Source organism: Carettochelys insculpta, chromosome 6 (genome assembly GCF_033958435.1).
Source record: "Carettochelys insculpta isolate YL-2023 chromosome 6, ASM3395843v1, whole genome shotgun sequence".
In the NCBI taxonomy this organism is placed as follows: Eukaryota; Metazoa; Chordata; order Testudines; family Carettochelyidae; genus Carettochelys; species Carettochelys insculpta.
Window position 1 is genome coordinate 114,944,284 of NC_134142.1, and position 23,217 is coordinate 114,967,500.

A 23,217-nucleotide genomic window follows, 5' to 3' on the forward strand; every position below is an offset into this window, starting at 1 on the left:
TCCATTCTTCTTCTCTCAGTTATCAATTATTCTCCAGATCTGAAGCAGTGGGTCTCTCCCACAAAAGCTCACCACCTAATAAATAATATTGTTAAGTCTTTAAGGTGCTACAGGACTGCTTCTTTTATTTTACTATAGAAGAATGTTACAGATTTTACTTGAGCTGAAAATGTCTCCAGGAAACTCACATGCAATTCTGTCTACAAGAGATTCCACAAAGTAGAAAATATGCAGCCATGGTACAAGTGTTCCTTCAACAGGAGCAGCTGAAAGTAAGGAAGAGCCAAGTCCTTTGCTGCTCCACAAGAGTAATTGTCACACATACATTCCTCCATCTTTTGATGCCACCTTCAGGACCCAGGCATTTAGAGCATTACAATTAAGCGAGTCATCTAGAATAAATAAGCTTCCGAGAACTACATGGGAGTTATGCTAGAGAAGGGGTAGGAACAAGTTTGCATAAAAAACAAAAAAAAAAGAAGTAATCAAAAACAAGGAATTAAGTCTTCTGAGACCAGACAACTCTCAAGATCCTCACTAGTTAAAAGTCTGTGAAGAAAATCATTATGGCTTGTCACGAAGACACCTTGTTCCTTCAGCAGCAGCAGCAGCTGGGGCAAATAGAAGAATAGTCAGCTGCAACAACAACCTGAAGGATTCAGCACCACTCCATTTCTTGATGGAGGATGAGGGCACATGAATACAAACGTGATGAGGCCAGGAAGTATCTAGATGAAGATAGATGGTTAACTAGGTTTTGTTGTGGTTGATAAAGGCCTATGCTAACACATTAGAAATGAACAACGCTATTCCATTTTGGGCAGGATAAACCCTGAACTGACTAAATCTAGTGGGCGTTGGTCCCTCAAGCTACTATTGACTTTATATACACAGAAACTTTGAAGATATGAGCTATTCAAATTCTGAGGATAAACTTAGTAGGGAGAAGAGAGTCCATTGACAGACGTACCATTAAAAAAAACATTCTGATATAAATTAAAAGATGGCACAAACAGGTGTCAGACATCAGGTGCAGCTACACATTGCAGAGAGCTGCTCACTTTGGCCAGGTCTACATTACGACAAAAAATCCATTTAAGATATGCAACTCCAGCTATGTGAATTATGTGGCTGGAGTTGACATATCAAAAATCCATTTGTTCTGCTGTCCCCACAAGAGAATGGGAGAAACTCTCCCATCAACTTCCCTTACTTCTCGTGACAGCCCTGGTGGTTTGATTTAGTGCGGCCATTGTTAGGTGCACTAAATCAAACCCTGGAATATCAACCACCACCACACCGATCTTCCAATAAGTATAGATTTACCTTTTACTTTGTAACTTCTATCATGCAGACACTAATTCATGTATGCCTTCAACTGCTAAGGGAGAGCCACAATGGTAAAATGCATTTTTCCACTAGTAGCCATTTATGGTAGCTTGCCTCCGACAGGGGAGGTCATGCAGGAAGGGGAGAAAGATGAGGCACCCCATTCAGCAATAAATTTTGGAGGGAAGGTAGTGGGGGGGTGCATCTTCGAAGTGCTACCACAAGTCAACTATGCCTGACAGGACTGAAGTATTTCACAAGCAGAACCATCATGCACGTAAAACACTTCCACAGCACAAAGCATACTTGAGTCTCTCAGCAGTCACGTATAGTTATCGGGTAAGTCCTGCAGCTGACTGTAAAAGACAACAGTAATCAAACCACCACTAATGACTTAGTTTTTGATAGAATGTGGTCTTATAAACAAAACACAGTATCCATTACCTGACAGACTCCCAACCAACATTCCCTCTTTTCCATCCATATGCAGAATAAATTTTATTATGCACACCCAGGCATGTGTCGATGTGCAAACTAGTACAAACCCATGCTGCCAGCTATCAGAGCTTGGCTAATCAGCTGGGCAGCATTTGAACCTCTCCTGAGTGGCTTCCCATGAGCTCTGCTTACAGGGAACCCCACTCCCAACCATTTTAATCACCTATTGCAGCAACATGGCATTCATCTTTGTATACGCTAAGGTCTCTTGTGCTCTTAAAATGATATAACCCAATTATCTTTCCAGACAATATTACCATTAGATAATATCATACACGTGCATACCAGTAGCCACCCAAGTGGTATTGCTATGTCTTTAGGCAAAACTGACACTTTGCAAAATTAAGAATGACTTACATACTGCAGTCCTCCAAATAAAGTAAGCAGAGTCTTGATTATCGCGTATATTCCACAGAATAAGCTCTTCTGCAACAAAGAGAAATAGTGAATAGTGCATGTGTTAGAAATTCAGCCAGGCTTCAGAAATACATGAGCATCTTATCCACTCTCCCTACAAACAGCCTTCTAGCAAACTGAGATATTACACCATGAACAAACATAAAAGAAAGTTTCTGTTTTTTTTCCCCAAGAAAGCATGTCTCTCACCTCTTCCCCACTCCCCATTTAAAAAACTCAAATGTGATTTCCTTGTGACATATATGTGAATATCCATTAGATGGCAAAACTTCTCCTTTAGGGCATGATCTTCCCTAAAAGTTGCAGTTGTCGTACAGAAGCAGAGACCAGCAACGCTCTACCCGCTATCATTCATCTGCCATTCTAGATACTGTAAGGTAAGACTCCTCTGTGGAGCTTGAATGGTTGTGTCTCTCACCAATGAAAGTTGGTCTAGTTACTATTAGGTTACTCACTCTGTTCCTTTCATATCCTAATACCAACATGAGTACAACAACTGCAAACACAAAGCAGAACAGCATTATTCAGTGTGCCAGAAGGTTTTTAAAAAGCAAGTTAAATTCACCAAAGAGAATGAAGCAAGCATTTGATGACAGCACATGACTCTCACAGTGGCTTCTTAGACAGCTGGTCTGATTGTGCTGCATCCCTTGTGAACAAAAGTTATTCATTAACCAAATCAGACGAAGTGAATCAAAAAGCATCTCCTTGTACTATAATTTCTATTGTTTGGGAGGCTAATTTTATAATACAGGAGACTTCACTGTGATACCGCAGATAAACAGATTACCCATTAGAAGCCTGCTTTAGACAGGGGGCTGGACTAGGTGACCTTCTGAGGTCCCTTCCAGCTCGAGAATTCTATGAATGAGTTAAATACAGGTGGCTCTCTGATTCAAAAGCAATTTTTAATTAAGGATTGTTGGCAGATGAAAGTGACTCTTACCTTCCGTGTCATTTCCTTTTCATTATTGCTCCACCCTTTAAAGCTGGACCTTAATATAAGCTTTTATTTTTCAGCACAAGAATAGAAAGGTTGGTGTATGTCTCCATCTGACTCTCCACTAAAACACCTGGTTCACAGCTGGTTGCACCAAACTGACAGAGAAAACTGAAGAGCAGTTCTCACACAAAGCCTGGTGGAAACAGCCCCTCCCCTACTCCTACTTTTCATATGCAACTGCAAGGTAAGACCCAACTGCTCCTGGATAAACCAGGTTTACAAGAAAGATTCGTTTGCTTAACTGTCTTGTATCTTTTTTTTAAAGGGATACAAGACTCTAAAAATACTTTAAATGCATAGAATTATTTGCTATACACCATTAAAATAGCCAAGGTCTACAGTCTCAAGCAGAATGAGAAGACTCACCTCTTAATTTAACAGCCACCTATTAGTCATTGTAACCTAAGCCCCCAGACCAATGGCAAAAGGACTGAACAAGGCCACAACAAGGTAAGATCCTTTTTAAGAGAACTCAGAGGTTCTTCTAGAGATGTCTATTACTTGCTATATAGGTTCTAACAGCTTTACAGTCACACAGTTACTGCAATAGTGCCCAGCCCATTAAGAAAAATCTATAGAAGGACTCAATCCTTTTCTAGTCCAGGACAGTGAAAGGAGCCACTGCTATCATGTCGTGAGTCTAGAAGACATACTCAAAGGACCAACCTGGTTTAAAATTCAGTTATGAAAAGATAAAAGCTCAAGCCTGATTTACGAGGCAGACCTCTTCCACATTCACAGATCCTCTCAGTGGAACTCATCTACCTAGTTTTCTGACCTGATTTAGGCAACCACAAGCAAAGCAGCCCCCGTTCAGATGGAAAAACCAACAATCCGTGTGGGTTCAGACTGCAGCAACCACCTGTTCCCCAGTCCCAAACTAAAAAAAGGTTTTAATGGACATGTTAATGTCACAGTTGGTTATCAAAAGCACGTTGAGCATTTTGGATTTCAGGTACTTGATCCCCATAGGCTCAGGAAGTCTACTATTTTCTGCTAAACAGTTTCAAGACTATGCAGATAAGATTTTCAAACGAATACAGGCTCCTCTAAACAACAGATTGGGTAAATCACACAAGACAACGCATCAGGTTGGCATTTGGAAGCAAAGAAATGCAGTAATTACCTAGATGTTAATTCACTATAGGAAGTGCCTATTAAGAACTGGGAAATGTTAAAAATCAAGTCAGAACTATGTACCACAGGGCAGTGACATGAAAACACATTCCCTACCATTTCCAAATCAGACATTTTATATTCACCGGCCCTCATATTACAAAGATGATAAAAAGCTGAACACAACACAATAATAAAGATCTGCACTGCTTGGTTATCACAGCCTGATTCAGAGTCCACTGAATTCAATATCAACACTACTTTCAATGGGCTTTGAATGAGACACTCGTGATACACTGGGGCTCCTCAAGGAGCACATATGTGCAGCGCTTGGGCACCCTGTAAAGGTCAAGGTGCCAGGTGATCATGGATGTGATACTACAAAGTCCCACTCAAACCACCAGAAACTATGCAGTATCCCTAGAACTCTAGACACATTGCAAAATTGAGCTTTATGTTTGGGATACTTTTCCCTTATCTCAAAGTATGGACATGGGCAGTAATATAGCAACAGAATGTGAGTTAGATCTTTGTCAATACGTGGGGGAACAAAGTTAGAACCCAGCAAAAAGCTCTCTGCTAGAAAAAAAATAAGAAGTCACATGCTTTGGATGGTGAGCAGTTTCTGCTGAAGGTATCTGTAGTTACCAAAGTCCATTTAGCTGCAAAATACTAGCTCTCATGAACAAGAAAACCTGTTCAACCCTGAAGCACAGTGAGGATAAGAAAATAGTAATATGCTTTTAAATCTATTATCAACACAGCATGACCTCAGCAATTTTAACATTCTAGGTCTTCTCCCAATGACTGTTCAACAAGTAAGCGATCTAAATAGTGAGGAAGAACTGAATATCTAAGGCTAGGGTGGTCAACCAGTTACCGACTAGAAGCCAAAATAGCTGTGGATAGAGTGCAAAGAATCACTTATATTTATTTTTAAATCTCTCTCCCTCTCTCTCTCTCCCCCCCATATATAGATAGGTAGACAGACACACACACACAGAGATAACATATCTAGATAGCAAGAGAGAAATACTGTATGTAATATATGGCTCAGTGCCCCTCCCCGTCTCCCAGAGCTATACACCCCCATCTCCTCACTCTAACCCAGTCTCCCTTCACTCCCCCACAGCCAGGCAACCCCTTAGCCTTCCTCCTCTAACCCTATCTCCCTGCGCTCCCCTAGAGCCAGCTACCCCCCAGCCTCCCTGCTCTAACCCAATTCCCCTCCCCTTCCCCAAGAGCCAGGCACCTCCACGTCCGCCTTCCCCCACCCATACACTCACATGCTGGCAACTCGCCAGAGCCACCACCACGATGTGCTTCTCCATCCAAGTGCTGGGGTGCGTGCACAGAGCAGCGGTAGGCACTCCCAGCACGTGACTCTGAGCAGGAGCCGCATTTCAGCGCTCAAAGAGCCACATGCAGCTCAAGAGCCATGGATTGGCCACCCCTGCTCTAAGGCTACACTTAAAATTCTACAGCATCACCCAACTCTTCACTGCAGGCCTAGACTCCGAGGCCTCTCAGTTACTTCCTGAACTACTACTTTTCATAGCCTAAAATTAGGCTGTGCAATAAAGCCAGTACTTCATTTACACATTACAGATCTCTCTAAGTTAGCACATTAGGTTTGCACAGTACAAGCTGCTCTTGGGAGCTGCTTCAGCTCATCTGAATTTGAATCATTTCTGTTACTTCCTGCTCGAGCCTGAGAAACCACAGAAACTCTACTGAAGGAGCATCTCAGAACACAAGGTGAAGACAACAAAAAATCCTTTCCTATGCATGTTGGGTAGCACTAGACAATGCGAATATCAAACACTTCACTTGACACCCAGCAGTACAACGGGAGTTAACACAGCTCCCGGAGAAAAGCTGTAGTGACCATGGAATTTGACAAGGGAAGAGTGATGGATGATTATGAGATACAGCAGAAAATCAGCAACCCTGCATTGAGAGAAGTTGAATATTTCCCTCCCAACCCTCAATACTCAGAAAACCTTTCATCACACAATCAGTGATGATTTACTTTCCAAGTCTCCACTAGCACCAGTAGTGTTAAAAGTAGACTTTACATCTGAGAAATACAATGAGAACACATTCTCTTGGCATTCCCATAATACACTTCCATGGTTCTCACTAAAAAAAGCAGTTGTTATATATCAAGTAAATGCCACATGAGTAGTTTCTCCCACATATCTGGCAAGTTACAGTAATAAATTAAGTGGGGTGGGAGACAATAGGCTGTAGACCAGAGTCAGCAATCCCTGACCTGTGTGCCAAAAGTGGGATGTGAGCCAGTTTTCATCAGCTCCCATGCAGCCAGCAGCTTGCTCAAAGCCATGCCACCTATGGATGAACAAAAGACCAGCTAATGCTACCAACCACATCTTTATTTATGAATGAAGTTGTTGTAAGTAGGACTTATCAGTGACTTCAAAAAGCATCACCAGCACTCAGATCATACATAGAGGTCAAAAGGTCAAATTTCAACACTCCACCTCAGAAAGGCTGATGACACCTGCTGTAGGCCCTACTGCCTCCTCCATCTGTTTACCTTTTGTGAGACTGAGGAACAGTGTGTGAGATCAAGGACAAGCTGTCCCACGTTAAAGGTGGCTTGCAAGGATTTCCTTGCAGTCAGCTACAAAGTTGACTCTTCAGTAAGATGGAAGGAGGGAAAAAGCCTAAGGACTTGTTTACACTTAAAATACTATGGTGGCACAGCTGTTCCACTGTAGCACTTCCTTGTGGACACTACCTATACCAAAGGGAGGAAATCACATGCCAGACTAGGAAATCAACTTCTCCAACAGGCAACAGAATTCTACCACAGTCTACAAGGGGACTTAGGTCAGTTTAAGTATACAGCTCTGGAGTGTGGAATTTTATACCCTTCAGCTATGGATGCCTGATAGTCATACTTAACTATCATATGCCAATCTGATAGTCTAATGTAAACCAGCCCTCAATGTGACCAGTGGCTAAGGCACTGGATATTACAACCTGGACTATAGACAGCTTGCACGGAGGCTAATCCACTTACAGAGCAATGTGTGTAATGAAAATACAATGCTCACATGGATTTTACAGTAATTCTTTGGTTTCCCATGCTTGCTCCCTCTTCTTTGTCTTCCTATATTAGTGGTCAAAGTATGAGACAATTCCCCAGAGAAGCAAAACAATAAATAATCAATCTAAATAGATAGTCAACATAAAAGGTTCAATGTGAGGCTAAATCCCAATGACTATAAATACTTGGTAATACTACCTGGCTTCTTTTCCTGGATATCAATAATTAATTTTGTAATCTATCACCACAAGCGAATAGCAACAATAAAAGCTAAAAGAGCTCTAACTATGCCAGTTTAGAATGCAGATTTCTTTTAAGTGACAGTCAAGACACGATCCTCATTAGCATGTAAGAATGTTTGAACCCTGTGTTGTAGAATTTAATAATTTCAATGATACTGATAAAACCAAGGTGGGACTTAATCCTTGCCAATCTCAGAAAAAATAGGAGCAAGATAATACGTAGAATTTAACATTAATGAAAAGTCTGTATTTTCCTCATTTTACAGATAGAAGTACTAAAGGAGTAAAAGGTTTTCCCTAAATTGAGACAATGGACCATCATTAGAGCATGGATTACAATCATACAGCACACGGTCCCTTATCCAGTATAAAGATCATAAAACCCCTCAAATAAAACGCCTCATATTTAAGAACCATTATACTGATACCACATCTCATGAAGTGGGTCTTTGCCCATGAAAGCTTACGCTCCAAAATATCTGTTAGTCTATAAGGTGCCACAGGACTACTACTTGTTCTCGCACACAAGATATTCCTTCCAGTTTCCCTGTTCCCTCTCTATAAGGCTGTTCAAGAATCAAAGCTCTAGTGGGGGTGCAGTTTATAAATGGATTTTAAAGCAGTTGTATTTCTTTTTATGCTAGCCCTGTCCTGGTTTATTAGATGCTATGTTAAGTGAGCAAAAAGACTTTACTTCCAGTGCTCTACTAAATTCCTTGTATGGTGGTTGCACAAAAGAAATCCAACGGCTCCAAGCAGAAGCTGCAACAGAGCAGTCTGCTTTCCAGACTGTAAAAACACCAAATGATAATGTCTGAAGAGTCAGATACACACCACAGAAAAGAGACCTATTAGAACAAGATGTTTTTATTGGATACAAACTGCCACAACTAGATTTTTTTCAAGCAGCCCAATTATAGCAAAGATTAAATTAAAAGGTATAAAAATGAAATATGGGGTTTTACTCTTCCAGTTAAAAAGATTTTCCAGTTTTGTTCATACCATAATTTTGGTGGAGTAGTAAATGTATTTCCGTGGTAAAGATTTTGTGGTGCATGGACAAACAACTACTTTCTACATCAATATTTTGCACTAAAAATTTTGGATGGAAAAGCTTTTAGCAGAGCATATTCATATTATACTACTAAAAATTTTAAACACCTCATGTAAATCTTCAGTCACAATACATCAAAATGATGAGCGAAAGTGAATGTTCAGTTTTTAAATACAATGTTGTATCAAGAACTTGGGATATATTTCCTGTTTATTGAGCTGACATATAGTGGCAGGCAGATTTACTCAGAGAATGACTGCATCTGTTCATCAAGGACTATGAATAAATATTCTCATAATATTCCCCAGTCTTTGTATCTGAAAGATGGACTTCAGACATCAGACACCAGCATTTTAAAAACCAAAAAAGCTCAAACCAAATCTCTTTCCCCATTGAAAAGACTCCAAATATTTCAGAAACACCATGAACACTATTCTCTCAAGGAAAGAAAATGGTGATGAAAGCCACAAGACCATTGCACAGCCTCAGCATCCAAGCCTCCTGCACAAATTTTCCACTACCACTTACATTAAATCCTCTTTCTGCCTCAAATTACTGCTCTAACCAGAGCAGGAAAATTAGACTTTCAAAAAACCGTTCAAACTGTATACTCATGGGAGAGCCTTCTGGGGGCTTTTTGTTTTTGTTTTGTTTTGGGTTTTTTTTCCCCCTCAATATTTTTTTTAAAGTCAATCTTTCATGGGGGGGGTGTTTTTAATTTTTTTTAAAGTCACCACTAGTTCCGAACTGAGCACAATCTATCTGAAACACACAGAGCAAAGATGGAAATAATGGAAGGACATAACTCTAACCTGGTCACCCATCCCACTGCACTGGCAGATTATAGTTTAAAGGAAGGCAATTTTCCTCAGTAACAGGGACATTTCTCTCTCAGCTTACAGTACTTAAATTTAAGAAAGCTGCATTCACTCTGTAAAGCTTTGTCTCCCTGAAAATGCGAATTGCAGACCAGGGTATCAGCTAACATTAGGATTAACACTTTTTAATTGCAAAGTGCATCCGCTACCCTCTCCTTGTCCTGTGCCCTCCATCCGATACAAAAGTAAAAGGGAGGTAGTCGGGTTTGTCTGTATTCTAACAAAACAAAACAGCAGTCATGTAGCTCTTTAAAGACTAACATCACTTAATAAATCATTTTGTTAGTCTTTAAAGTGCCACATGACTGCAGTGTCATCCTCTACAAAGTGAGAATGCTACTGCTCGAAAAGGGGACTGTGTTCCTGGTGACAGGCCTATCAGGAGGAGGCAGGTAAGAGGAGTGAAGGTACAGGGTGCTCTGCTTTTATAACTTCATACACTAAACTCTTTCACATCTAGCAGCCCCGGGACTGGGAGGTTTTTGGATATTCAAATATCTGGATAATAGAGAGGTATATCTAGCAATGCATAACACTAATGAAAAACAAGAATAAATAAGCAAAAAAAAGGTATGCAGAGTACTTTATTTACCAACAACACTAGTAATGTAAGCTGTAAACTTTCAGAACAAAAAAGCAGTCAAGTAGCACTTTAAAGACTAACAAAATAATTTATTAGGTGAGCTTTCATGGGACAGACCCACTTCTTCAGACCACAGCCACACCAGAACAGACTCAATATTAAGGCATAGAGAACCAAAAATAGTAATCAACAATTACTTTGAAGCCTTCTTTTACCTCCTCCGTCTAAAGGAATTTTTCCAGCACACTTATGAACAACAGTCTGACTCTCTCGACACCCGCCCCCCAACAACAACAAAAGAGGAAGAACTCTATGTGGACTCCCCCTGAAGGTTGTAGTAAATCTGGATTTCTATGTACAGTGTTTCCGCAACCATGCTCAGGCTGACATTACACACAAACAATGCCAAATGAGACACAATCTCAACTATGCTTATGGTCTGTTCTGGCATGGCTATGGTCTGAAGAAGGGGGTCTGTCCCACGAAAGCTCATCACCTAATAAATTATTTTGTTAGTCTTTAAAGTGCTACTTGACTGCTTTTTTTGATAGTATATAGACTAGCACAGCTACCTCTCTGTTACTATGTAAACTTTCACTGTGTTTATCTGTATTTACTTTCACTATACTGTACTTATGGAAAACATTACTAAAATTTACTTATGGTTAAAATGCAGTTATTTGAGAGTTCTGGATAATAGAATGCTGGATATGGAAGAGTTTACAGTATATGCTTTTCCTTAAAAGTTTAAATGCTAGTTCAGGTTGTGAGCCGTTCCCCTTCTGGGATCTCTTCTTGGCCTTCCCACAGCACTACCATCAACAAGCATACTCAGGGCCCTGGACACTGCATGATTATCAGAGAGGTTTTACACTTTTAGAAATGAGTAAAATTCCTTAGTTATGAGCATGAACTTCTGTAACCCTTCAGGCACAGCTAATGTGTACAGAACCTTATTAAAAATACCCAGGCTGTCTCAGCAGCAGGCAAGCATCTCGAGAAGATCATTTTCACAGCAACAAGGTATTAGCAATAAGCACTTAACAGTTTTTTTTCCAGCTCTGAGCTAAACATAATAAATACTAACAGAGAGGCAAGCAAAAAAATCTGTCCTCAGTTTCACTGCCAGCGGTGGATGAGCATGACAGTAGGATTTGTTTCACTTCACTCTGGGAAAACATGGACACATTTCAGGGCCTGCAGTTCCTTTAAAACAGGGGAAAATTCTCTTTAGTATGCTGAATGAATGTTTTAAATAAAACTCTGATTAAAACACTCCCTGAAGGAAACCTTCCCAGGTTTCATGAGAAATTACATGTTTTCCCAGCTATTCATTGTGTGTCTATAAAGTTGTCTGAACAATGTACCTCCTAGGACTTAACCAATATTAAAGCCTCCTAACAGCCCTGTGACAACCATCACTCCCCTCGTTTTACAGAGGAGGAAACTGAGGCAAAGCAGTAAAGTAATAAAGCAACTTGATGACGACTCCAACTGGAGTGAAATCAGTTTCCAGCCAACTGCTCTAACCACTAACCCCATTAGCGCACATTCACGAGGAACTACCTCTGACCTTATCACTCTTCAGTTGTTATCCCTGCACGCTCCTCATTCTCTGTATTGGCTAGCAGAGGGAAGCAGCTCTGCAGTGCTTCCAAAAAGTATTTCTCGTCTTTCATCTCCATCAGGCAAAGGGGCACAATAATTTCTGATGGAGGGGGCCACTCCAGGATTTTTGGTAAGTGGTCAAGGGCGGCACTTTTCTATGGAGGGGCGCAGGGACTGGGACACAGGCTGGGTGCAGAAGGGCGCTAGGGGACTGGAGTACAGGAGAGAATGTGGAGTCCGAGAGGGAGTTTGGGTGAAGGAGCGGGTTGTGACCAGTGTTTCCTATAACCTGAGTGCTTGGTCGGCCACCCAACAGAAATTCAGGTGCCGCCCAGCTGATCAGAAGAGCGCCTACAGCTACCCACAGTGGGCAGCATGTGCTTCCACTGGTGGTGCATTATCCGTACATGCCCAAGGACAGAAACAATTAGAGAAAACACTGCTGTGACCTGGGGCAGGGTGTTGGGATGCAGTATTTGAAAAGGGTTGTGGCTGCAGGATGGGAGTCTGGCCTTGGGGAGGGGTGTAAGAGTGGGTGCAGGGTCTGAGAGGGTGTTGGGATGCAGTGCTAGAGGCAGGCTCTGGCCAGGAAACACTTACCTAAGCACCTCTCAGCCAGCAGCACCCTTAGACAGGCTTCCCTGCCTGCCAGCAGCCCCAGCCCACCGGCTGTTCCATGTGGCTCTTTGTGCTGGGGGAAGGCTTTGTGCACTGTGCCTGCCACCAGTGAAATCTCTCCGTTCCCAATAGGTGCTGAGAGATTTTGCTGGGGGAAGGGGAAGTATGCAAAGCTATCACCCCACCCCACCCCACCCCACCCCCACCGCAGCACAGGGAGCAGCTAACTGCTTTGAGCCAGTCTGCTCCCTGCCACAGGGACAGGTTGTGGACCGGATTAAAAAATTTGACAGGTCGGATCTTGCCCACCCCTGCCATAGGGTGCTCAAAGGTACTACAGCTGCATGCCAAACAGGAAACCAGCAGGAAAGGACAGCGGGAATAACAGACCTATCAGGCCTAACAGGCAAAACATGGCACTTCCTTGGATATTAATGGCTATGTTCTTTAAAGGGACTTAAGAGTTGGCCTTTTTAAACCATGATGGGACATTCGGCTTTTTCTTTGCCATGGGGAAAAGCTGTTCCTCCACATCCTTTTGTCTGCAGGTGCAGAATCTCAGAACCACAGTGTCCAGTACATTCGCTACTCGCCATACGTGGCGAACAGGGCGCTGCCTTGTGGTGAATGCACACATACCTAACTTAAGAAATTATAATTCTTTTAATTCATCACACGTGCTCAGGATGATTAGCACCAGTGCAACGCAGCAGGCGATGCGAATCGCAAGAGCAATGCAATTGCAACTGACACGAGTTAAGACACGATCAATCGTTGTTAGTTATGAAATAGATAATTTCACCTTCAGGAAACTGCACACATTGTGTGCATTAGACAGACAGACAGAATTTCCATTTGAGCACACACCTCCATCATGTTTACTTGGAACTAACACGGAGAAAGCTATGCAGTGGAAATGTGGCAATATGGAGTGACGCCAGCATCTGGGTGCTCTCCCACTGCCTGGAGCATCCAGATACAGGCAAACATCCCCAGCAGCCTGGCTGCTCCCTACCCTTAGACGTGCTCCTGCCAAAATCAAACCCTCTGGCATGCTCCTGCACATACACATGGGCATTTGCAGACAGTGACCCACACTCTCGCCTTGCCCAACCCCAGAAGTCACCGGATTAATCCGTGCACTCAACCAGGTGAAGCACCCTTCCAGCCAATGTGGAACCCCCTGTGGGCAACGACACCACCTGCATTGAAAGGGAGCACTGCAGGGCATGGCAAGGATGGGGGTTTGGTATCACGCCCTCTAACTTGTGGGGGCAGTGCTGCATCTGTGCACGAGTCGCAGGGAACAGCTGAAGCCGCACCACTCCCAGACATGCCGGGGGGGTGGGGGGCAGTTGTTACAAGCTACATGTGGTTCAAAGCCTTTCCATAGTTAGCCTTTCTTTGTTGCAATAAGTCATGTTGCCATACTTATGTCCGTGATTATTACATCATCGCACAGTTTTGTGCGAATTCAGAGGCCAGAAGGTATTTCTTTTTCTAATATTATTTTTAAAGTTTTGCACAATATAGTGTGGCAAATATGGAAACACGACAACCACAGGTGGGGAAAGCTTTGAATTCCTATTGCACAACGCTGACTTGAATGATCAAAAACGCCAGCAGTAGTCTCTACAGATGATTATACCTGAAGTCACAATGCTGTACTGTTCTCATAGGAATTCCTGTGTTCTAAGTAGCCTGATAGCATCTCAAGCAGGGAGAATTCCCTCTCCCCCACAACTGGCTAGTAAAAGATGAATGAGCAAGGAGGGGTTGATGTATCTAATGACCCCCCCGAAAAACTGCTGCCATTGCAGATGCTTTAATAGGGTTATCAAGAAGACTATATAAGAGAGTCCTGGCCTTAATTCTGAATGTACAGGCTTAGGGGAATTTCAGTCTGCCCAGCTACACTACTTTAACATGAGATGCTGTCAAATAATCCTCTTTACCTCTCCATCAAAAGCAGCAGCAAGAGTCTTTCATGGAAAGGAGCAACATATATGCATTAAAAAAAACAGATTGAGTTGGCTTAAATGTATGGAACTAAATTGAACCTGCCAATCTGCAACTTAAATAATAACCACCCAGAAATCAATGTAAACATGCAAAGGTTGACCCTCTCTCATCCTACACCCTTGGCACCTGACCAGTGTCAGACAAGAGAATTTGCTGGCCCATTGGAGATCAATATTGTCTAGCAGCATTACCAACATTTCTACTGCTTACAGGGCTCTTAAAAGACATTTAGGGGTAAATTACAGCTAAACAACAGTACAGAACACTGAGAGCCAGGATGGGTGGCTGGGACCATGGGAAACTTAGCCACACTCATGATAAGTGTTGGTCCAGATAACTAAAATCATGATGATTACTGATGTTGTTGGATGAGTGAATTCCAGATTAGAGAAGTTTAACCTGTATCTCCTCTTTAGCAAACATGATCAGAGCCTTTTTTGATAAGGTAGAATTAATCTTCCTGTGAGGTTTATATAGTGACTAATCACATGGTCATTCAACAAAACTGCTGTCCATTCTTCAGTCCATCCTCAGTTCTAAAATATGATGTATCTTATATTAGACACAACCATACAAAGCCACATCGTACATCAAAACTCAAAGCCTAACAAATAATTTCACCAAGATCTCTAAATTAAGGACTGCTTTAAATAGATCTAGTCAGAGAGTAAAGGCTGCTCCTTCACATAATATGTAATTTTTTAAACAAAAAGCCACAGCAGTACTTCAAACTGAACTGTTTTTGCACTAGAAGCCATTACAATGCTTATCCATCTAAAGAGCTTTAAAAATTTCATTATTGTGATATTTCTAATAACATTTCTAATATTTATTGAGGGCACTTCATCCTCCAGAAGGAGAACAAAGCATTCAAAAAGCATAAATTTGTACACAGAGATCACTCTTCCCACCAGCTGACTAGTAACAGACCAAGATTACTCAAGAGTTTTAGCACCAGAAGTCTACACATGCAAGAAACATTAGCCAAGACACAAAGGGTAACAATCACAATAATTCAACTTATTCTGGGATCACTAATTACCTTGATTATAAGCTCTTGGGGAAGAGAGACTCTACAGAACCAAGCACACTGAAATCTAAGCCTGATTTTGCATTCACAAAAAAAGAAACCACGTCCAGCAGCAGAGATCATCACTAATCTTCTGAAGCAATGGTTTGGTACTCTCAGAGGAAGAGTCACCACTGAATGACCAAAAAGGCCCTTATGTTCATGCTTAGAAGATTTCCATCCACATACTGTACTGATTTGGCATGACCCTGCATACTTAGTGCAGCTGGCTTCTACTCTACTACAGCTGAAGACAATACAAAGCTTTTGGTACTTTTTTTTCCTGCTAGTTTTATGGAACTTTAATTGACAGTTTACTTTGCTCATAGACGGGGAAGTACTGTAAAGCTATGTAGAAGGAAGAACGTTTGTGGTTCATCAGTTAAGCAAAAATTTAGAACAGCATTTTTACCTTTTAACTAGCAGGCTGCAGACAGAAGATACAAAGTGTGTAACAAGATTATGCTGGATCTGGAGTCACAACAAATTACTCTGAAGATAGTGGAGTTTGACTAATCCAATCTCAGCTCATACACTGTATTTTCCATATTTTAAAAGAAGATGTACAAAATAATTTGCTCTCACAGATTGAGGCTGCTAAACTAAGAACACTGCAGCACTTTATACTTGCTAACATAACTCAACAATCCATAGTTCATGACCTACAGAGTCTACTTTGGGATCTACACACTGATCTTAGACAGTCAAAAGGACAACAATAGCAGCTTCCATTCACTTAAAGCTCTACATCAAATAAGAACTGCTGAGAGAACAGTGTTTTTCTCTACAGTATTTCCAATATTCATAGAGGAAATTCCACAAAAGTCAGCCCTTCTGGTTTACAGAATTATCTCACCTTTCAATTGAATCCATCAATGAATCTCATAGGGCAAGTCAACAACCAAAAGATAAGGTTAAATCCAGTTACTTCAACTACAGGTTGAATCCTCGCTAATCTGGAACCCTCTTGTATGGCAAACTCTGTAATCTGGCATGATTTTAAATTAACTAGAAACTACTTATCATGGCTGTGGCCAAATTTCCCATGGTCCGATATAGTTTGTTTACAGCCATTAGTCCTGGTTCTCAGTGTTCTGTGCTGTTGTTTAGCTGTAATATACCCCAAATGTCTTCTAAGAGCCCAGTAAGCAGCAGAAGTGTTGGTAAAAGTGCTAGAAAATACCGACCTCCCGTCATACAGCAAATTCTCTCATCCAGCACCAGTCAGGTCCTGAGGGTGCCAGACGAGAGCGGTTTAACCTGTAATTTCTCCAAGTAGCATTGTCAATTGCACTGGAAACAGCTTTAATCCAATTTTAACTATGGTATGGAGAGTGTTCATCATGGAAGATGAAGCTTGTTTTTATATCCTCTCTTATTAATCATCCTGAAATCAAGCAAGAAAGTCCACTGGATTAGATTCCACTTACAAAAATGATGAGGAGACAGAAAAACCACTGTGTCCTTTTGAAAAATCAAATTCTTCAAGAAACAATTAACTTCAGTCATAAAACTCCTAAACATGCACAGACCATTTCACTACTTTCCACTCCTTAGTAAATTGCTGGGAAAAGCAACAGAAATTAGTTAATTAGCACTGTAACTCTCTTCCATACATGAGCCTACAGTACACACTAACTAGTAAAATCACTAGTGATCAGATGAGAAAGGCTGCATATAGATATTCTTTGAAAATACCTAGCGCAAAACTAAATTTGATCAGTAAAATAGAGTTTCGCCTGCTTAGAACAAATGGGAGCCATACTCCTACTACCCAGCCCTTCCTAGCTAGACTAGCTAACTACCAGGCAATGGGGGAAAAGGAGAATATCCCTTACCAAGGTTCAGAATGGAATTGGAAGGTCAGCTCTTGCAGGCAGCTTGCAGGGCACAGACTGTCACTTGGCCCCAAAGAGAAACTGAGCATGCCAGCTGGGAAGGGAAACACAGAGGAACAATGCAAGCCTGCTGGCTGGTCCCAAACAAAAGCTATTAAGAAATGAGCCAGCTGGGCGAGGAGAGAAGAAAGCAGGAAAAGGGCTGGACTGCTGGGGGAGCACTAATGGTCCTTTCAGCTATTTCAAGCTCACTGGCAATGTGAACACTCCACACTGCTGACCAAACAAAACCCATCCCCACTTCTCAGAGTGGCAGAAGGATCAACTAACTGTTGAAGGTGTTAATAAATGTTTTTATACATGCTGGCTTTAGTTCTGCTGTCAGAAAGCCAGCAGGGCCAAAAGCAGTGAAAACAATGTTCACACCAACAGACAGACTCATAGGAAAAGCTGGCATGAACCAGGCAGAGAAGAGCCTGCATGCATAAGAACACTACCAAAAATACAGCCAATGTGTGGTTCTGTCCAATTTGATGGTTCAGAAAAGGAAGATTAATTTACAGACTGGGACCTACATACTCTCAAGAGGTCCTCCTATGGGTATCAAATGCTTTGAGGACATTTTCCCTGGATTTGAGGCAAGTTCTGGACTGAAATAAGAGAGACTGGGGCAAGTGCTTCATTTGTTTAAGTTTGGAGGGTCTTGGTGCATCCTGAGACTCACTATCTAACCCGGGGACTGGCAAGATCTGGCCAGCAGCCCACCTCACACACAGAGCAGCCAGCTGCTGCTTTAAGTGGCTTCCTGGTCCATACAGCACTCTGTTCTGGATGCCAGTGGGAGAGGAGGCTTTACACCCTGCTCCTGTCCCCTTGCAAAATCTCTCAGGTCCCATTGGCCAATTTCTGGCCAATAGGAGCTGAGAGATTTTGCTGGGGGGGAAGGGCAGAGGAAGCACATGAAGCCTCCCCTTGCACATGGCTTCTGAAGCAGAGAACTATATAGAGCAGGCAGCAGTTTTGAACTAGCTGTGTCAGCTGCAGGCAGAGAGCTTGCTTGAGAGCCCTGCAGGACTGTTGGCTGGGAGCCTCCCAGGTAAGTCACCTAGCCACAGCCTCTCTCTGGCACCACAGACTTTCCCTCCCCCAAATCCTCTGCGCCTCCTCCTGCCCATACCCCTTCCCAGACTCTGCATCCCAATCCCTTTCCACAGGTCACAACCCCCTCCCTGCCCTAGGTCACAGCCTAAACCCCTGCACCCCAGTCCCCTGCCCGGGGTCACAACTCCCTCCTGGCGGCCCAGATCACAACTCAAACCCTCTACACCCCTTCTTGTACCCCCAGTTCCCTGCCCCAGGTTACAACAGCCTCCTTCTCACCCAACCACCACACCCTCTGCTACACTCTAATCCCCTGCCCCAAGTTTGCTTCTGCTTCCAACTTTCATCCCAGACCCTGCACCTCTGCTTTTAATATCATGGAAGAGTGTGGCCCTTGGTCACTTTCCAAATTGCTGGAGTGCCTCCCCCCCATCAAAAATTATTGCCCACCTTTCATCTAATCTGAAGTACTTGTTCCTAAAAATCCATTGCTACGGCTTCACAGGCCAAGACAGAGTTTCACGCCGTAGTCTGTGCAAAGGTAGCTAATTACTTGGTGCTGGCTTCTGTACCCTATTTCCAATTGCTAAATTGCATGAGAAACAGCTAAAAATGCAGTAAGAACTATTAATAGTTTCTTCTACTTAAGCATTTGCTTATATTACCACAGGGATATCATGCAATTATGACCAATGGGAGAGGATGGTCTGCATGACTGTGAAAGGGAGGGCATGGCAGTTGGCCACCAGGGTAGCTTTACGTAGACTGCATCTGTACGTGAAAGACTTCAAGAACCCCTGTCCTGGAAAATACTAGAGTTCTAATGATGAGCCTTCTTATTAATAGCAGCTCAGTTTGTTATATAAACAATGTGTTTGAACTGATTACATTAAACATTGTTATAGACACCAGACTTCGTGGTATCCTCTGTTTAATTAGTGAGGTACTTGGTTCTGTGCTCTTTGGAATGGTATGGGGAGGGGAACAACATTTTAACTGGTATCACTGAAAGGTGTTAGAGTGACTGGTGTATTCTGAACTAAGTACTGCCCTCCCAATAAAGATGTATTGATATGTGGGTTTAGCAATAGAATTTTCTCAAGTCTGTATTTTAAAAAGTCAGTTGTAGCCAGTGGAAAGCTCCATTGCCCACCACAGCACCCAAATCTCCTCAGTTTGATTTTACTGAGTATTAACTACCTAGGCATTATTTTTACATTGCTTCAACTAGGCTCCCATTAATAGGGCTACCAGGCACAGTGCTTCAGATTTAGCACTTCAGGAGATGATGCTGGAACAGAATCAATTCAGCCACAGCACAGAGGTCCTCATCGTCCTTAGCTTTCTATAAAGCTTTTGCCCAATGAGTTTGGCTCTATGACAGGGGCAGAAGAAAACAACTGGAAAAAGAAAATGAAACTGTCCAAAACCTAAGTGTCTTTCCAGGAATACCCCAGCCTTCTTGCCAATTATCTTCAAAACCAATTTGGCCCTTATGTAGTATAAAGGATCAAGGTAGTGGATAATAAGATGAGTTAACTGAGCAAAGAGAAGCTAGTTGACAAGGTTTGTGATTCAATGAACAACATAGCTAGAGAAATAAATACTTGTAGTCAGCGATAAGCAAGGGGGACAGCTTCTGAAGCAATATCACCGTGGTGTTAAAAATGTTTTAGTCAGAAGTCAGGGACATGAAAGCAAATATACAGCTAAATGAATGTGTTCAGCCTTCTGTCTGACAACCGCAAGACTGTGGTACAAGAACAGCAGGCAATTATTCTGGGCCATATACTAGCCTTATCTACATTATATTTGTAAAAATTTATTTCTAACTTTTAAAATATACATAATAATTCCCCTTTCCAATATCAGAACAGGCGCACCTTCCAATTCTGAAATAAAGGGAACCACTAAAATCCACTGATATCATTAGAAACACCAGTTCTCTCTATGAATTTAAACCTACAGTATTTGCTGAAATTGTTCTCTGTTAAGTTGCCTTGTTTGCAAGTTCCATACTCAGCAGAAACTCACAATAAATGCAGAGCTGAACTACTATAGCACATGTAATTAAAGAAAGCACACAGCAGCTTAAATGCAACCATAGACAAGCCAATGGACTTTTAGTTTCAAATTGACTTTCTACCATTCTCTTTTCATGATTATTTGACCTTATAAAGACAAAGTTCTGCACTCTTGTATATTCTATTTCCATGGAAAAATGAAGCAGGATTTCTGCTGCAAGAAGAGATTTCAAGAGCATCAGACACTATTAAAGTACATAATTGGTGCATGAGCGCAAGAGTTGTTTAAGCAGATGCAAACAAGTTAGTCTCTTTAAAGCAGGGGTCTGTAATCTGCAGCTCCAGAGCCACATGCGTCTCTTCAAGGATGTCTTTGTGGCTCCCAACATTATAATAGCAAAGGAAAAAAAAAAAAACACACACCCTCCTGCTTATTTTTGATAAACAGTGAACATCAAAAAGCCCCAAAATGAGCAATTCATATATAAATAGCAAATGATATGATCTTGAAACATTGGACAACTCTCCCTAGAGTCCTCCAGAGAGAAGACTTGGAAGTAAAAGTCCAGAAGACAGTGGTACAAACACAAAGGTAAAGTGTGAGGAAATGGAACATGTTAAAAGTTTACGAACATCATGCAATAAACATGTATCACATTACAAATCATTGTGTGAGCTGCTCTGAAAATGGGGGTTACAAAAAGTATAGTTTGATGTTATTTATTAAGGATGGTGCATTGTGGCTCTTTAATTAGTTTTTTATCGAATTGGAAAAAATGGCTGCTCTTGCTATATTGGTTGCTGACCTCTGCTTTAAAGCCTCTTACCACTTGTACGTTTCATCATCTGAAGTGACCAATGCAACCAATTTTGGCAATCAGGACTGAGTCACAGGAAGCACACAAATAACACAGCAACTGGCCTGTGGCACCTAATCTAGTAACATCTAAGAAAAATGCACCATATGGACTTGTGATTACTTAAAGTCACTATTTCAAGTCTCTCAAACTGTTTTGTTTTAACTATAAGACTAACTTCCAAAAACTTCAGTTACCACCATCACTTGCAGCAGTCATGGTTGCTAAACTAGTGAGAGGTATATACAAATACTGTGATGCCCCTGAAAACAGAAAAAAAGTGGGTTGCCGGCAAGTCCCTGTGGTCTTCTAAATCAGTAGGGCATAAAGAAGACAAACAGAATAAGACAACTGTGGAGAACTTGAAGAATGTGCATGCATGTAAGATCTCACAGGTGACTAGGGCTGAACATCTCAGCTAGTATAACTATAGATAGTACAGGTGAGAATGTTAGAGAGAGAAGCGATGGAGCGAGACGACAAAATAAGTTCTAAAGACCGAAGATACTTCTTGAAAAAAATGATGGCCTTGTGTTCATACGTCAGCTGTTCCCTCTCTCTTGAGAAAAATAAAAACAGTATTAAAGAGTGCAATACTTTACAAAGATGGAGATACTATAATTATGGTACGAATAAGCCAGCACAGCCTCTGGAAAGCTAAAGTCATGCCTATCTCACATAACAGAAGTCTCCAAGACGTGGTAACAGTGGATAAAGGGAGAACAAACAGGAGATACCTTTATATTTCAATAGTAACAGAGAGGAAGCCGTGCTAGTCTACACACTATCAAAACAAAAAGCAGTCAAGTAGCACTTTAAAGACTAGCAAAATAGTTTATTAGGTGAGCTTTCGTGGGACAGACCCACTTCTGGTCTGAAGAAGTGGGTCTGTCCCACGAAAGCTCACCTAATAAACTATTTTGCTAGTCTTTAAAGTGCTACTTGACTGCTTTTTTGTCTTTATATTTCAAGAAATTTTGATAAAGGTCTTTCAAGAAGCTGTTAAGAAAACCTAGTAATAAGAAGGAAAAGGCACAAACCTTCCATGGACTGAATCTGTTTGAGAGCGCACAGGAACATACAATTCTAAACTGTGAAAGAAATTGGTACTTTAGCACTTAATCCAAGGGTGAAAAGTGAGGAGGCAAATTTTTTTGAGCAGAAAGTCATTCAGCTGTTTAAAACTAGAGAACATTAAAATTTGGGAAGTGGACAAAAAAGTAACAAATTAAACTTAATCCAGATAATTGTAAAGTGCTATGCAATGGAGTCTGACTGACTGACTGGGTAATCAAACAGATTTTTTTTATTTTATACTTCTGTGATTCAGAATTAGTTGTGATTGCTCAGATAAATAGCCTAGATAGCATCATGTACCCCCTCATTAAGGGCATCTCAGCATGCAGCCATGGTCCACAAAGCAACTAAGATGTTAGGCAACTATCAAGGGAACTTAGAAAGTAGTGTGGACAATGCTTTATTCATATATTTCATGCATAGATTTGCCTTGAACAGTGCTCAGTTTAGGTTTCTGGATAGAAAGCAAGATAATACTGCAGGAACAGCAGGCTGCCAAAACAAGGAAGAGAACTGGAAGCATGTTACCTCCAGGAGCGGAAAACCAGTTCAGGTCTCTCCATTTCCAGTGGAGTTAAGTAACCACTTTCAGCCTCTCTCCACAGGTGATACGGCAGAGATAACTGGAGCCGATACCTCACAGGGATTGTATCTGAAAGAGTCCCCACTGTTTCATGGGATGTGCAGTCCTAGGGATAGGAGTTCTACGACCACCACCCCAAAGAGAAAAAGGCGGGTAATGGTGGTCAGGGACTCCCTACTAAGAGGGACACAGTCATCCATCTGCCACTCGGACCTAGAATCCTA

General features: G+C 41.7%; 1 protein-coding gene across 4 annotated transcripts in view; it reads right to left on the reverse strand.

Moving 5' to 3' along the window:
• Positions 1-23,217, reverse strand: part of LOC142014786 (uncharacterized) — a 169,609-nt gene that overhangs the window by 140,845 nt on the left and 5,547 nt on the right. For 3 of the 4 annotated variants that reach the window (XM_074997907.1, XM_074997900.1, XM_074997906.1), the window contains exon 2: positions 2,185-2,253. The gene's annotated coding sequence lies outside the window, so the exon portion shown is untranslated. Of the gene's footprint in view, positions 1-2,184; positions 2,254-17,351; positions 17,382-23,217 lie in introns of those variants that run through there. The other variant, XM_074997901.1, reaches the window with a different exon arrangement.